A 17,385-nucleotide genomic window follows, 5' to 3' on the forward strand; every position below is an offset into this window, starting at 1 on the left:
TATTAAGGTGGACCAGTTGGAAATAGGCATGTTACAGATCACATTACATGTAATTTTCATGCTACACATCCATGCTTGATCCATGTCATTCGGTTATATTGATATACGTGACCATTGATGGGTTTAGCTACATGAAAGTAGAGAAGCCGCTTTGATCGTATATTGATATGATTGATGGACGAGATTGTTTGGGGATACATTCGGTAATGATAGCAAAATTCTGAGTACTCATAAGGTTGTGTTTAATGCACAATTATAAGGTGACACATATAGCTCAAGTGGGAGATTGTAAGGATTTTTTAATCAATAGATGGGCTTATATGTGTGAATAATTGTGTGTTAAATTATAGGCTATCGAATTCGGTTGAGCCCAATTAAAGTGATCTAATAAGGCTTCGATTTTGGGCTTTAATGTATTCAATTAAAGTGTGGGTTTACATATGCGTAGAGACCGGAACCAAGTCTTAATTCTATGATGGGCCGAATTAGGTCAAAGGGCGTCACTATATAAATAGGTTATGGTCCCCAGATCACACGCATGTATTATTCATTCTATATTGCATCCCATCACAGAGAGGAAAAAGAGACTGCGTGTAGATTTGAAAGACTATACCGCGTAATTCATTATTACATTAACCATGTCTGATTCAGGTACGCTTCCGGTTTAATTCTTGTATTTCTTGATGATTTAACATAAAAGATCCGGTGATTTAAAAGCATTAAATTATCCAACATCTTAACCTTTAGTGAAGTTTCATATTGGTCATCAGCTTCATTTTGTTTAATACAAGTAGGGATGACAGTGTGGCGAGTTTGAGGTGGGGCCGGGACGGGTTCCCTGCTCCCCTCCCCAGGCATTTTCCCACCCCCCATCACCCGTTTAAGTTGGGGTGGGACGGGACCTTTACCCGTTTATGTAATTTTATTAAGTTTTTGATAATTCATTTTAGTGCAATTCTAGAAGGACATAATTTTTTACCCATGTAAGGAGTGTAGACACTCCTTTGTACAAAAATTATGTACAAGTAGACTTTTCATTCATTTTATTGCCCCCATTCATTAAGTGCGACAATAATATAGTTATTAAATTTTTTAAATTAATTTATTCATTTTTAAAAATTAAATTATTCGAATATATTTGGTAAAATAAGGTTTTTATTGTATATCATGTTCCTTATATAATCTTAATTGCTATATTCTATTAAATTAAATGTTATTAAAAAAAAAATCAACTCTTACCTGTCTCGGGGCGAAATTCTCTTCCCCGCGGACTTTCCCTGAATATTCGATTAAGCAGGTAATTCCCATCCGTTCGAGGCGGGGCCCATGGGTATCAAGTTTGGAGGTTTTTTTCTCTCTTTTTTGCCAACCTTAAATACATGTTCAACACTCCATCAATGTTTATTAGTTAAACTATAGTCTTGTCTAATTATTTGCCAATTAGATTATTGTATTAGCTTTTCCTCAACTCAGTAAGTCAAATTAAAGGACATGAATCGAATGACCAAATTGTAATGGACGTTGATGTTAAATCACCGACTTGAATTTTCGTCATCTTTCTGACTTATTGAACAGAACCAAATTTATAGAAAGTGTTTGAAGATAACTGCTCCCATCGAAAATAAGTCTATTAAGATAAAGTAGTTAGCTTACCTGGACTTGAGACCATCTTTCGATAGAAGACTTCCATCCAAAAATTGCGGGAATTACAAGGCATTTTTCCTAAGGAAAATGAAAATTTTTTAAGTTAACTTGTTAGTAACATTCACATAAAGTGACTAAGTGATAATATATAGTTATTAATTAGTAACTTGATTTCAACATCATCAAGAATGATGCAATTGACGAGCCTCACACCAGCTCCTATACGAGCATTGGCAGAAATTGAAACATTGCGACCAATCTGGTAAACATTCATGGAAAAGAAGTTAGCAATCTAGAAGAAACAGAAAAAAAAATCTACAATCACTAAAATTACCAAATTTGTCCGATAAGAATACTAGATGAAATGATGGCATCAGATTACCTTGGCCGTTGGATGTCTAAGTGTTGTGTCCTAGGTCCAATCAATCTTGGACATAAATACTTTTAATATATATTTGATGCAATTTTATAGCAGATCTATTATTTAATTAATATTCAATTAAATTAAATAATAGAGTCCGTATATTCAAATCTTAGTAATTTGTTAATCACAAGAGTTGTGATTGTGAGATACAAATTACATATAATTGAATCTTAAATCATCAGTGGTCGTAAGTAAAGATGAGATACGGATATCATTATTATGGATAGGCCATAGCGTGTGGTATTTCTTACGTGTGAAGTAAGTAGCTGATTTCACAAACTAAAGTGTGGTGACATTTGAATGAATACGTGAATATTTTGTTATAGGACAAGACACTGGAGACCCGTCGAGAGATTCCACATTGATAACTATCTAAGTGTCAGTGGTTAATCTCTAACGTTCGGTAGTGAGATTGATCATTTCACTTGAGGTCATCATAGTGCCTTTTATAAAGACAATCGTGCTTTGACGGTGTTAGATGTTGCTCTGTCAAGGGCCGCTAATACGACATCATTCGGGTATGTCAAAAATCGTATGAAGATTGTGAACGAACAATAGATGATTCGTCACTCTTAAATAGTAAGAGATTATGATCTGTATTTCATTCAATTAAGTCAATAGCGAAATCATTGGCAATGTGTACTTATAAGTCGAAAAAGAGTTTTCGACTTATATTGACTTAATAGTGAAGTGAAAGATATGATCGATAATCGAGATTGACACACTTCCATATTTCGTAATTGATCGGATCATATTGACAAAGGGATTATAGTTTCACTATAAACGAACGAGTTTGATTTTATCATACCACGTGACATTTTTCATCACATGTGTTGCCCTAACATATTGTTAGATGTCAATTTGGGACGACGAGTGTGAATTGATAATAAACTAATATGGAGTTTTAATTCGTCCACCCTTTTAATTTATCAATTTTGATTAGATCAAATTTATACTTCACGTTGTTAGGTATCGTGATCGAGAACCTGGTGGATCACACATAAAAGGAGAACTGGAAGATTGTGATTTGTCAATTAATTAATTTAACAAGCGTTGAATAAATTAATTAATTAAGTTGCTTATTTATATGCCTGAATTAATTATTCACGAACCGAATTTAATTAAATGAGTTAATTAAATATTGGACCAGTTAGGTCAAACCCATTTGGGCTTATATAAATATGACTAGGATTTTCAAAAGTTGTAGAGAAAATTCATTCTTCTTACTAGCACAAGAAGAAAACCATAATCCTACAATCTTGTTCTCTTGTCGATCACCGTTGGAGACTGGGCAATTGAACAGCTGTGGGTGACATATCGAAGTTGTTGGAACAAGAAGAAAAGCAAAAAGTTTACAGAATTTTAAAATGTACAATTTCTATCTAAACACAAAGGGATCATTGGTGGGAATCGAAATCCATTTTTATTTCCACTGCGCATGATAAGTAGATTCCCAATAAGATGAACCTTTGCAGATGGATGAATATATCCATCGCCAGAAATGGTGGCATTCTTGGTTCCGTCACCACTTGCCAAGAGATGGGATGAGGTTAATCTGAACTGGGCAAGATACAAGGCAGAACACTTCAAAGACATTCTGCAAAAATATGCACAAAGTCAGATGAAATTTCTTTCTACGTATTAGATATTAGAGGGAGGAGTATTCACGACATTGTAGGCTTACCCAGGAGTTTTTATTTGTTCCCAGAAATCCATGGTTTTGTATACATATAGCTGTTTTTTCCCTGCAAGTGGCGATAGAATATCTTGATCCAATCGTACAAAATCTGATGGAGGACTCTTGGCAATGAATTTGTATCAGGAATAGAAGTTGATGAAACTCGAAAAGCATATAGAAATTAAAATCTGTGAGATTTTAAATAATCCTAAATTCAGATAATAAAGAAAATGAGGCCATGAACACCGACATTTTTCCCTTTTCTAATTAGGCAGTTGAATGGTTCAAATATTACCCGTTTGGTGGCTGAAGGGCTTCAAAACTGGACAAACGCCGTAGGGTAGCTGCAGCCTGCAAATAACAAAATAATCCATTTAAGCACGATGAGAATTCTTCTAGCCATACAGCATCATCAACCTAAGATCAACACAATACTTCCAGTCCATGTTTGGTGCATAGAACTAGACAGAAGTAAGCATTAAATTGAACAAGATTTGAACTTTTTTTCCAAACATAAATACAACAGAAAATCAATGGACCATAGATTTTTCCCAACTATCCTAGCAAGAACAAAATCCTTGACAGCTATAATGGAGCAACAAAGGGATATCTTTTCATTGTGTGGATGCACCTTGAATAGCAGTAAAGATATCTGGAGTAAAAAATGTATTACAGAAATAGAGAGGGAAAAAAGTACGAGTAAGCACGAATCTTATCCGACCCTCATAGAGCAATAACAAAATCATATATTACTGAATCTCGGAAGTTCATACATACAAAAGTTTCAGGCTTCTCAGTATAGTACAGCAGTTTATTAATGACGGGGTCCGCTACTAGTTCCCTGAATTGGTTTGCTGACTCAGGGGATACCGGCATACATAAGAGTAATATGGAAATCAAACCATAATACGTGGAAGAAAATGATGATAGACTTGAATTGCACCTCAGGATAAAAATAAATAGCTAACAACTTTGAAAACTGATGTAGATTGAATGTATAAACACACGACAACAATAACCAAACGGATTGAATTCAGAAACAAACTTTTATTATTTCGTGAACAACCAAGAAAACCCTAGGAGGCGTCTTGCAGCGTCTTAAATATGAAAGAAAAGATAACCTATTGGGCCAGCAATCCCAAAATGGGCTGGGCTACAAAATGGAAATAACAAATGCTGAAAATAAATAACACAAAAACTTAAAATGCTGTTTTGACACACTAAACGACTTCAAATGCCCAAAAACCCTCGTACATCATGGCTAAGCGATGAGTTCAATCCGAAACGCTCGCTACCTTTTCGAAATGGGGTTATGGGCCCAAAACGGACACCAAATGCAAAAGTTACATCAATTTCTTTGAAAGCCGACCATCCAACCGTTCCATGTATGCCAATGCCTGTTCCTCCACATAAACCTCATCATTCTCCCCGGGATCAATGGGATTCGCCCTCGAATCAGAACCGGTAGCACTATCTCCCATGTTGTCTCCATGGTATGGCAAAAGATGATTTACATTAAACACATCAGAAGTCCATATATGGGAAGGAAGTCAAAGGCGATAGGCGTTGGGGTTGATCTTCTCCACAATTTCCACTGGACCAATGGTACGAGGTGATAACTTCGAATGTTCATGAGATGGCACTCGATCCTTAGTCAGTATCGTCCAAACATAATCCCCAACGTCAAACTCAATAGGACATCGATGCTGATCAGCGGCCTCTTTATACTTACGGTTGGACTCTAGCAGATTAGCTCGTGTTTCCTCGTGAACTTGTTGCAAACTACGAACAAAGTCAACAGCTGTCCCATGCAGTCGAGTCTTAGAGGGCAGAGTCAATAGATCAACAGGGTTGCAGGGCAGAATACTATACACAACCTGGAACGGACTGAAATCGGTGCTTCTATTTCTAGCATGATTATACGCAAACTCTGCCTGGCTAAGCCGCTGATCCCATGAGTGTAGATTATCCCCAACCAAGCACCGCAACAAGTTACCCAAAGAACGATTAACTACCTCTGTTTGCTCATCAGTTTGAGGGTGATAAGCACTACTAAAATTGAGCGACGTGTTAACTGACTTCCATAAACTCCACCAAAAGTGACCGATGAACTTCGTGTCTTTGTCAGACACGATGGAAGTGGGCAACCTATGCAACCGATAAATCTCTCTGAAAAATAGCTAAGAAACCTTGACAGCATCAGTGGGTGCTTGCAGGGAATGAAGTGCGCCATTTTAGAAAAACGATATACCACCACAAAGATGGAATCATTACCACGTTGTGTGCGCGGTAAACCCAGGACAAAATCCATGCTAATATCAGTCCACGGAACTGAAGGCGCTGGTAAGGGTCGATAAAGACCAGCGTTTGTGGCTTTCCCCTTTGCCACGTGGTACACCCTGCATCGTGAGACAAACTTCTCCACTTCACGACGCATAATAGGCCAGAAAAATGAAGCGCTAATCAAAGCTAAAGTACGATCTCGCCCAACATGACCTTCACCATGAAACTCCTCAATCAATTTCAGACGAAGGCTGCAATCTAGTATACACAACTAAACACCTCTAAACACATACCCATCATCTAACAGAAAAGAGGAATGGGGTTCCTGCAGTGATAGATGGGGCCAAAATAAGGGTCATCAGTATAAAAAGAGACAAAAGTCTCAAACTCGGTGACCGCTACCTGTAGCCACGCTAATAACCCATTTCGCCGACAGAGCGCATCTGCCACACGATTAGAAGAACCAGCCTGATGTTTAGTGACAAAGTTGAACTACTGTAAAAAGGCAACCCATGATGCATGACGGACAGATACAGACTCCTGGCTTGACAAATGCTTGAGGGCTTCATGATCACTCTATAAGACAAATTCTCGCTGAAACAGATAATGTCGCCAATGGCGAATGGCATGAACAACAGCATAAAGCTCTGCGTCGTAAGTGCTATACCTCCCACGAGCCCCTGCCAACTTCTGACTGAAATAAGCTACTGGTTTTCCTTCCTGACTGAGGATAGCTCCGATACCCAATTTAGAGGCATCACAATGTAATGCAAAAGGTTTTGTGAAATCAGGCAACGCAAGTATCGGGGCTGAAGTCAGACGCTCCTTAATGATCAAAAACGCTTTCTCAGCCTCGGGTATCCACTGAAACTTACTCTCCTTCATGCAATCAGTAATGGGAGACATGATGGTGCTGAATAAATCGTCGATAAAATGACGCTAAATCATGGAAACTCCGCACATCAGAAACTGACTGTGGACGTGGCCACTGCCGAATCGCATCAACCTTAGCTGCATCCACCGTTACCCCACCGGCTGACACAACATACCCCAAAAACAAAACACTATCGATATAGAACACGCACTTCTTAGTGGCTACAAAGAACTTCTCCTTGCGTAAAACAGTAAGGACTTCCCGTAGATGCACACCATGAGACTCCTCCGACCTACTGTACACCAATATGTCATCAAAGTATACAACAACGCACTTACCAATAAACGGTCGAAGTGCTTGGTTCATCACCCGCATGAACGTGCTCGGTGCATTGGATAGTCCAAATGGCATAACTAGCCACTCAAATAATCCCTCCCGTGTCTTAAATGTTGTCTTCCACTCATCACCAGGACGGACTCTTATCTGATGGTAACCACTTTTCAAGTCCAGTTTGGTAAACACAGTTGCGCTGGCCAACTGATCAAGCAAGTCATCTAGCCTCGGTATCGGAAAGGGATAACGAACTGTTATTTTGTTGATGGCCCTGCTATCTATACACATCCGATAACTCCCATCTTTTTTTTGGCACTAGGAGTGCGGGGACTGCACACGGGCTAAGGCTCTCTCTGATGTACCCCTTCTGCACCAACTTCTCTACTTGTCTCCTCAACTCCTCATGTTCCACTGGGCTCATTCGATAATGTGGGCGATTAGGCAATGACGCGCCCGGTACCAAATCAATGTGATGTTGCATATCCCGCAAAGGCGGAAGACCCTGTGGAAGGTCATCCGAAAACACATCATGAAACTCAGACACCAAGGCGGCAGCTTGGGGGTGAAGACCCGTCCCCTCGGCTGCCATAGGAACTGTCGACACTCCTATCGCTTCAGTTCCCACTAACAACAGTACAACACCTTCTACCAGCATCTCACGCACAAACAAAGATCGGGAAAGTAGATTACTACTGTCCCCTGCCGAAGACAGACACTGCGTATCTTTGGAGGGTAGTAGTACAATCTTTTTACCCGAAAAGGTGAACGTATATGCATTTCAATGCCCTTCATGGCACACATCCCTATCAAACTGCCATGGACGACCCAACAACAAATGACACGCATCCATCGGCACCACATCACACCAAACACTATCACGATACACACTGTCAATAGAAAAAGATACCAACACATGGCTAGTAACACGAATTTCATTACCACGTCTTAACCATGCTAGGCTATAGGGAGCAGGATGAGGTTCAGTGCTTAACTGCAACTTCTGCACGGCCGCTTCAGATATCACATTTTCGCAACTGCCCAAATCAATGATGAACCTACACACCTTTCCTCCAATGGTACACATAAACAGAAAGATATTGTTTCGCTGCAGGTCCTCAGATGACCTGTGACGCCCCGAACTCAAGCTTCGAGGGTCACGTACTACACATAATAGCTTCTGCTTTTGGTACATGTAAATACTTTTAAATAGAAGTATTACATGTTAGAAACTTATTTTCAATTTGGTAAAATATTTCTTATAAAATTTAATGGCCGGTAGAAGTGCATGTCGACATGAAATTATACTTTACATATACGGACTCGACACTGCCACGGTTAGTTGGGGCAACAAGTTCAATTTTTTTTTTTATAAAATTCACCCCAACTCCATTTTCTATAAAATTTGCGGCATTAGAAAGATAATTTCAAGTAGTTTTCCAGGTTAAAATATGAAAATTTTTCAAGATCATATGATATGGACGTTTTACTTAAAACAGTGAAGTATTGCACAGGAAATCCAGATTGACCCCTTGACGTTTAAAAATTTATATCTCAGGCCGTAGTTATCCAAATTGTGTGATTCCTGTGCCCATATTTAGAAAACTCGAAGAGGAATGCAGAAATATTTTTAGAGTCTCAAATGGATGTTTGTAGAATTGGAAATATCATTTTAAAATTGACCCAAAAACTGTTCCGTTTCTTCCTTTTGTCACTTGCAAGGAGAAGTTTTTTTAAAAATGTCTCTTAACACAACATAGGAGATATAATTGCATAATTTACTTCGAGTACCATATTACATCATGTATGATACATATTTTTATACAATAACCAAAAGAAAACTTATGGAGAGCAGTCGAACAAAACATGCAAAAACAAAACTTCGATGCAATACAACATTGTCCCTAACCCATCATCGATTATGCCGACTGACTTCCACCAACTTCGCAATTATGGATCTGAAAATTTAGTATAGAATACTATGAGTATAAGAAATACTCAGTAAGATACCATGCTTGGATTTTAACATGTTAATACTACACAAAAGAATGCAATCAAACACATACTTGCACATTCCGGCTTGCTGGTGCCCTTCGAACTTGTCCTCAGGCATAAATAGATATCTAACTTTGTGGACTTGTCCACCACATGCATATTATGATTTTTCATGCATAGCTTAAGTATAAATATTACCATGAAATCATACCACTTAAGTATAGAAAATATCTTACAGTAAAACTTGAAGAAATTTCGGTTGAGAGATGAATTGAGAATGCTAGGCTTTGCTTCCTTTTTCTTCCTTTCCCTTTCTTCTTTTTTTTTTCTTCCTGTGGATTATCTTTCTATTTGTGTGTGCAAGTGTTTTGCAAAGTGAAAGTAGTTATTCTATGGCAATGGATATGTGTATATATATATATAAGGATAATGGATTAATTTTTTTGATCCCACCGCCTCAATTATATATATATATATATATATTTTTCCTTCTTCAACACGTTTTTGGCTTATTTCATAAGTGTATGGTAATGATAAATGACAAGTGGGTTGATTATAGGGTAATAAGTGGCCACAATTTCTAGATTTACAAAGAAAGTCTCTCATTTTCCAAATAATATAACCTAATCCCTCTAACTTTCATTATTAGCAAAGTGTATCCCAAATTTAAATTTGTATCCAACTTACATATTCAAATATTGTAAATTGTAAAATAAATCCCAACAAAATAATTTAATAATTTGGTCAATTGAAATCCTAACAAAATAATCTACTTCATTTAAATCCAAATTTGACTTAAATTTCGACTAACTAATAATCATTTCATGCATACACAATATTTAGCACTTCATGCCTGCATTCATTAACTACCTCTAGCATTAACCACTACAAAGGTGGTACCCCCTTTTTCTTATGGCCAAAAGAATATTGAAAGTTAAATTACTATCCTAAAAAATTTAAACGAGCATAAAATTTCGGAGTATTACACGACCCCTTAGGCATAAAGCACGCCCGTCGGACCACCAAAAGAGGCCCCGTGTCACCTGTATGCACAATTTCAGCCTCTTCTTTTTCATTCTCCACTTGAACAGGATCGTTAACATCGGCTTGTATTGTCCCTCCAATGAACAAACCTGGGCGTGGCTGCCCATGAGATGGACAGTCCTTCCTCAAATGACCAAAACCACCACAACCAAAACACTGACTTCCACGCCCTCGTCCACCAGGAGGAGCCCAGCCACCGAGATTAGCGGTTGGAGGAACCACTGGCTGAGTGTTCCGATCAACGCCCCGACCCCCAGATGTAAAGGATTGGGACGGACCAGATGTGGGATTTGGGGCGAATTGTCGACCCCCACCTCCAGATGGACCGCCAGAAATGCCTACTACAGAACGACGTTGTTGTTGATTTTCAGCCTGAAGTGCACGCTGGTGAGCCTCAGAAACAGATACCGACGAGAACATATTTAGGACATCTTGCAAATTCAATCGTAGTCCACCAATATAGCGCACTACCAACTGGTCTTCTGATTCTCTCACATCATTTTGCGCTATTAGTTGGTAAAACTCTGTGGAATAGGCATCTACAGATCGATTGCATTGTCTCAAATTTTGTAAGTGCTGATACAAAGTCCTGGAATAATTAAAGGGAAGAAACGCTGCCTTCAACTGTTTCTTCATTTTTTCCCACGACTGGATTTTCGCCTTACCCTGACGGATCCGATTTTGCTTCAGTTGCTGCCACCACGCAGCAACACAACCACGCAGACGGGTCGCCACCAAAGGTACCCTTTTATTGTCGGGCACTTCTTTGTAATCCAAGATCTCCTCTACTACCGCCAGCCAATCGAGGAATTCATGTGCCTCAATTCCACCGTGAAATTCAGGTATATCAACCTTGAATCCGGATTCCCATCGATGAAACACGTCCTGCTGTTGCACACGAGGTTGTTGAACATGATCGCCACGTGCCTCTGATAAGGTCTCCTCATCCGACCTCTCCCCTGATTCAGATCCACCTCCACCATCACTCACTGGGGCACGACGTGGAGGAGCAGGAGGTGTTCTGTTCTGCACAACCTGTGCCGCCCATGTCATGAATTGATCAAATCGGATTGTCAACGCCTCAACTTGATTACGCAGATCTGTAACTTCATCAATCTGACCACCACGTCCTCTCCCACGCACCATGCTCTGATACCAAAATGATGTAGATTGAATCTACAAACACACGACAACAATAATCAAACGGATTGAATTCAGAAACAAACTTTTATTATTTCGTGAACAACCAAGAAAATCCTAGGAGGTGTCTTGTAGCATTTTAAATATGAAAGAAAAGATAACCTACTGGGCCAACAGCCCCAAAATGGACTGGACTACAAAATGGAAATAACAAATGCTGAAAATAAATAACACAAAAATTTAAAATGTTGTTTTGACACACTAAACGATTTCAAATGCCCAAAAACCCTCGTACATCACGGCAAAGCAGTGAGTTCAATCTGAAACGTTCGCTACCTTTCCGAAATGGGGTTATGGGCCCAAAACGGACACCGAACGCAAAAGTTACATCAATTTCTTTGAAAGCCGACCATCCAACCGTTCCATATATGTCAATGCCTGTTCCTCTACATAAACCTCATCAAAAACTAAAATTGTTCCCATTCCTCCATATCTTCTGCAAGCCTCTGCAAAATGAAGGCATCAACCAGAAAGTTAATCCTCTGAAAGTATCAGAAGAGTTAACAGAGACAGAGATCATTGAATCTCACGTTATTTAATTGGGAGGACTGTACATTACAAAACAGTAATAGAGAAGAAAAAGAAAAGCTTATTGTATTGTCGAGTCCAGTTCAGTACTACATAGCAAACATGTCCCATAGGTTCAAGGGAGTTAATGTGGGAAACAAAGAGACAACTATCTAACATCTTAGGCAGTTAAAAACTGCAACAAACATCACAATTCAGCAAAACAATGTGTGACTGCTAGATAAAACATATAAACATGTTAAAATGAATGCCAAAAAACATTTAAGAGCGAGTCTTCATTTTATATTTAACGCGAAAATCGTAAAAAAATAGAAACCAGATTGTCCTCCATGATCAAATTTCTGAAGTTATAAAGTCCACCAGCTGATCCGTGCGACTTGTCCTCTCTCACATATCTAAAACACGAAAGAACAGTAAGAACAACAATAAGTCTCAATATTTCACAGCTTTAAGTATGAGTTGTAGAAAGAGGAAAAACATCCAAATGCACCAAAATTAACTGACAGGGACTCTAAGCTTATTAGAAATTGAAGAGATGTATAAGGTGAATTCACGCTTCTCATAGAAACTAACAAGGTATATCTGTGCTAAATTTGGGATCTAATAAGAGAAACACGAGGCAATCAGTTACATAGATATACAAAATCCCTACAGAGTTGTCAATTTTCATTTTTATCAACTCAAAATTTCTTCATTAGAAGTGCAACTTCAACTTCTAATAGCATCTGATATAAAATTATGCCAGCTTTTTTTTTGAATAAATTTGGGTCGGCTATAAACTATATACACGCCAGTGAATCAAAATCATTCAACTTTTTGCTATTATTGACATAAATCAGCGAAATTTTATACCCTTTCACAAGCAGATATTGGATGATGAACCATGGGCTGCCTTGCTAATGGAAAAAGTGGCTTTGGAATATTCAATGACAATGGCCTAAATCTAGTACCTGCACCTCAAAAATCATAATGCAAGCAAAAATTCTTAATTTTTCCTACAGAAATAGTAATATCAAGAAAAGGGTCATCTTATCCAATCCCAAAAATCCAAACATTTAATTAGAACTAAATTGTTTCTGATAATTACAATCAATTGAATAAAAGAACTTATTATTTCGCCCGAAAGTAATCAAATTCTATTCAATACCCACTGTAATCATACTTAGCCCTTGTTTGAGCCCCATTTTTGTGAATAAAATGAATTTTTAAATAGTGTATTGATGAGAAATGTGTGGTTAAAAAATAAAGAAATTTTTTTTATTTGTGTATAATATTATTTTATTGAAGAATGTGTGGTTGAAATGATATCATATCACTGTTGAAGAATATATTTTAGTTGAAAAATGGGGCTCAAACAAGGGCTTAGTAAAATCAATTACTTAAAGATCAAAGAAAAAATAATGAAAATAAAAATCATACCTTTCGTGGGTCCCACCATGATCACAGCAACAACTCTTTCTTCTGAACTTCCCATTTTCTCCACCAAAACAAAGCAAGGGGTACTTTTTAGAAAGGCTGGAAAATTCTTCCTATTTTTCACAATGGCCTCTTTTGTTAAAAATACTATTCTGCCCTTTCTAAAGTTATTTGCAAGATATGTCTTATTTCTTTAAGGATTTTTCAATCAGGACCTATATCTATATTTTTCAATTTTTCGAACACCTTTAAATATTCCTTATATTTTAGTAGTTCTTCAAAGATTATAGGCTGTCCTTTCTTGGTTATATATCCTTTAAATAATCCTTCTGTAATCTCTTCTTGTATATCTTTATGTTTAGTTATAATATCCTCTACCTTTCTTATTTCTCTACTAGTTCCTACAGAATCAAATCCTATGTTATTTTTACAATTATAATCTATATCTCTATATATTTCTTCAATTTTTTCTTTACCAACAGGAAATATATCATCAGCTTTTTCGTCTAATTTAAGTAAAAATGAGACATCTTTTTCATCTAAGAATAATATGAGATTATTATCATTAGTGGATGTGGATGCTTGTGAATTGTTCATCAGAATAATTAAAACATAAGCATGTAAAAATAAGTAAATAACTTACAGTAATCAAGTGGAAATAAACAGGCTTCCCCTCCAGTATGCTCTTATAGATGCTTTGCATGTACTTAATCAATCTTCTGAATCAAATAAAGATTTAAAATGTTTTTGAAATCATTTGGGTCCACAACTGCTTCCGCAAAAGGTTTTTCAATTAAGGCTGCATTTCTCATTCTAGAGAACTAGCCGTGTTTCCACAGACGCTATCTCACAGTATTCAAAGTCTCTGTTTTCACCTTTATCCAAACTCTTTTCAGAATAAATTCTTACTTGGAATGAAATTTTAAAAGAAAACTCACACACAAGGTGCTACAAGTTTGTTAGAAAACTGCATTTTTCCCCTAAACCATTCATCAAAGACGGGTACTTTGGCATAACTAACATCCATTCAAAATCAAAGTTTTGAAAATCTTTTAAAATCTCTATCTATACTGTCGAGGAATCATGAGAAATTTAACGAAATCCTTTTATGAAGGCTTTGTTGAACATAACAAACTTTACTTTAATATTCATAAACTGAAATTGTACATGCTTACAAACTATATTTACATACCTTTGGTACTCACCTTATGAAATTTAGAATTCCATAAGTGATTACCTTATTACACGTTTTTCTATCTTCAAGCTATCTAATATTTTTCTGAATACAAGTGGTGTATACAGATTACAAAAGATCTATCTATGATGTGTTTCCTCTGAGTGTTTTAGAGATAAGCTATTTCAAGCTCCTTTCCTTCTTCCTCCTTGCCTCCTTTTATAGAAGCTTTTAGGAACCTTATCTTGACAGGTGTTTCCAACATTTCTTTGTTGGGTAGCTAGGCCATCTTATCTCCACCAAATTTTTCCATTATCTTCTTGCTAGTGGACCTCTCCTTTGGAAATTAGATACCTTATCTTTTGAGTTTGTCTGCCACTTGTAACAATGGGTGGGAGTAGTTACAATTATGGAGACTTTTCTTACACTATCTTCTGTCTTTTAGTAGCCACAGTTTTTCTTTAATAAATTTCTTTATTAAAGTAGTGATAAAGGGCTACTTTAGTCACCATTACTTTTCCATTTTTGATTCAAAGAATTCTGCGGGGAATTCTTCATCATTAAGGGATGCTTGACTTATATCTTCAACTACATAGTATTCACAATGGTGATCACTATAATTCCAGAGTAATTTGCATAGTTTTTTAGCCATATCTTCTGATCCATGCACTTGGTTAGAAATAATTGCAGTTAATAAATGGTCGAGATAACAAATATCTTCTTCTTTGGTAGCGATCCTTGCATTGGAATAGATAATATGATCTTCAGATGGATAAACCCATATTTTTTCTTTCTCAGTGATTATCTGAGTTACATGTTCAAATATCTCTTTATACCCTTTTGCTCTTCTGTAGGGCATCATATTTAGAATATCTTGATATCCATTTTTAACAACCTTTTGATTGGTTGGTAAAAAATGTTGATTTGTAAGTCCCATTTTTATCACATGGAACGATGGATGCATATATTCAAGAACGGGATCCCATTCCATGGTTGCTGAATGGAATCTGATATATATATTTGTTGTCTTGACGACTTCAGTATATCTTTTAACAGCTTTCCTAATGTTGGCTAGAAATTGAGCTATCTCCTTGAGATTTTTACTAGGATATATACAAAGTATATTTCCTATCTCAAACTGGTGCTCCTGGATAAAAAATTATTTTGTTGTATTTTGAATAGTGGAGAGTCTTCATCCACTTTCCAATCCACAGATACCAATCTGATAAAATATTAAAAATAACAATAAAGAGTGTTACTTCTTCAAGGTTATCTTTTCTGGGAATTTTTGTTTCATGGCATATCTTGACAATATCTTTTGGATCTATCCTTTCAATAGAAAGTTTAGATTGAGTTTGGCTCTGTGAAGAGCTACCTTCTCTTTTGATATCTTGAATATCTTTATTACTAGTAATATGTTCAAGTTTTCCCTGTGAAGGGGTTTCTATTACCTTCTTTTCTTTCCCTTTATCCTCGGGGAGAGCGCTAGTATTCACAAGTCCCTGCGAAGGGATACTAGTCTTAGTACAAGTGACTCCTGCCTCAAGGGCTATATTTTTGCCTCGAAGGCTATCTTGGATATTTTGAATTTGTGTTTCCAAATAGGAAACTTTTATCTCAAGTATTTGGACTTTCGTCCTTAATTGTTCCAGCTCCATCCCTGCTAAGATAATCAGGAAGAAAGTTAGCTTTACCTTTTATGTATGCAATATCAAATTTGAAATATGAGAACCATATTTGTATCCTAATAATATATCTACTGGTAATAGATGGATCAACATTATTTTTCAAAAATGCTTTAACTTGAGTATTATCAGTTCTAATCAAGAACTTCTTTGGTAGTAGATAATCCTCATATTTCTGAACTCCTCTTTTTACAGCAATGAGTTCCTTCCTGTTTGTTTCATACCTTGTTTTAACTTTTTGAATGTTTCTGATGTATAACCTACAAGTATCTCAGGACAAGAACAATTCTTTTCACATTTATATTCTTTATGATTCTTTTTAACCTTTAACACTGCTCCCCAGTAATTATCTGAAGCATCAGTTCAAGGATAAAGAAATCTTCTTCTTGTGGTATTACAAGTTTGGGCAATACCTTTAACTCTTCTTTTACTTTCCTTATATTTTCACAATCTTGTTCTTCCCAAGACCATATTATATTTTTTCTTAATTTTGAAAGAAAATAATTTTTTAGTTTGGCATAATTTTCGATGAATCCTTCAGCATAATTTAATATACCAAGGAAACTTTGTAATTGTTTTTTATCTTTGATTTCTTCAGGAAATTCTTGAAGTTTTTCTCCAATATGAGATTGCAATTGCAATTCTCCTTCTTTTATAAATAATCCTAAAAATTCTATTTCTGTTCTAACTATCTCAGCTTTCTTTTGAGAAAGTGTAATACCATGTTTTTTCATAATATAACAAAATTTCTCAAGATATTCAATATGTTCATCAATATTATTTGAATGAATAAGTAAATCATCTACATATACAATACAGAAATGAGTAATTGGTTTGATTACCTCATCTATTCTTCTTTGGAATATCTGTGGTGCATTTTTCAACCCAAATGGCATTACATTCCATTCGTATTGTCCTAAACGATTGGGGGTGCTAAATGCAGTTAGTGTTTTACTTTCTTCTGTAAGCATGATTTGCCAAAACCCTAACTTACAATCAAATTTTGAAAATATCTTTTTGTTCTGTACTTGTTTAATAAGGGTGTCCTTATTTGGCAAGTAGTATCCATCAAATTTAGTAACTTCATTTAATTTCTTGTAATTTATCACC

At 36.6% G+C, this 17,385-nt stretch overlaps 1 pseudogene; it reads right to left on the reverse strand.

The window, feature by feature from the left end:
- Positions 1–13,488, reverse strand: part of LOC111405276 — a 19,276-nt pseudogene extending 5,788 nt beyond the window's left edge.
- Between the last annotated feature and the right edge of the window lie 3,897 nt (positions 13,489–17,385).

The sequence above is a fragment of the Olea europaea genome, chromosome 12, assembly GCF_002742605.1.
Source record: "Olea europaea var. sylvestris chromosome 12, O_europaea_v1, whole genome shotgun sequence".
NCBI classification, from domain to species: domain Eukaryota; kingdom Viridiplantae; phylum Streptophyta; class Magnoliopsida; order Lamiales; family Oleaceae; genus Olea; species Olea europaea.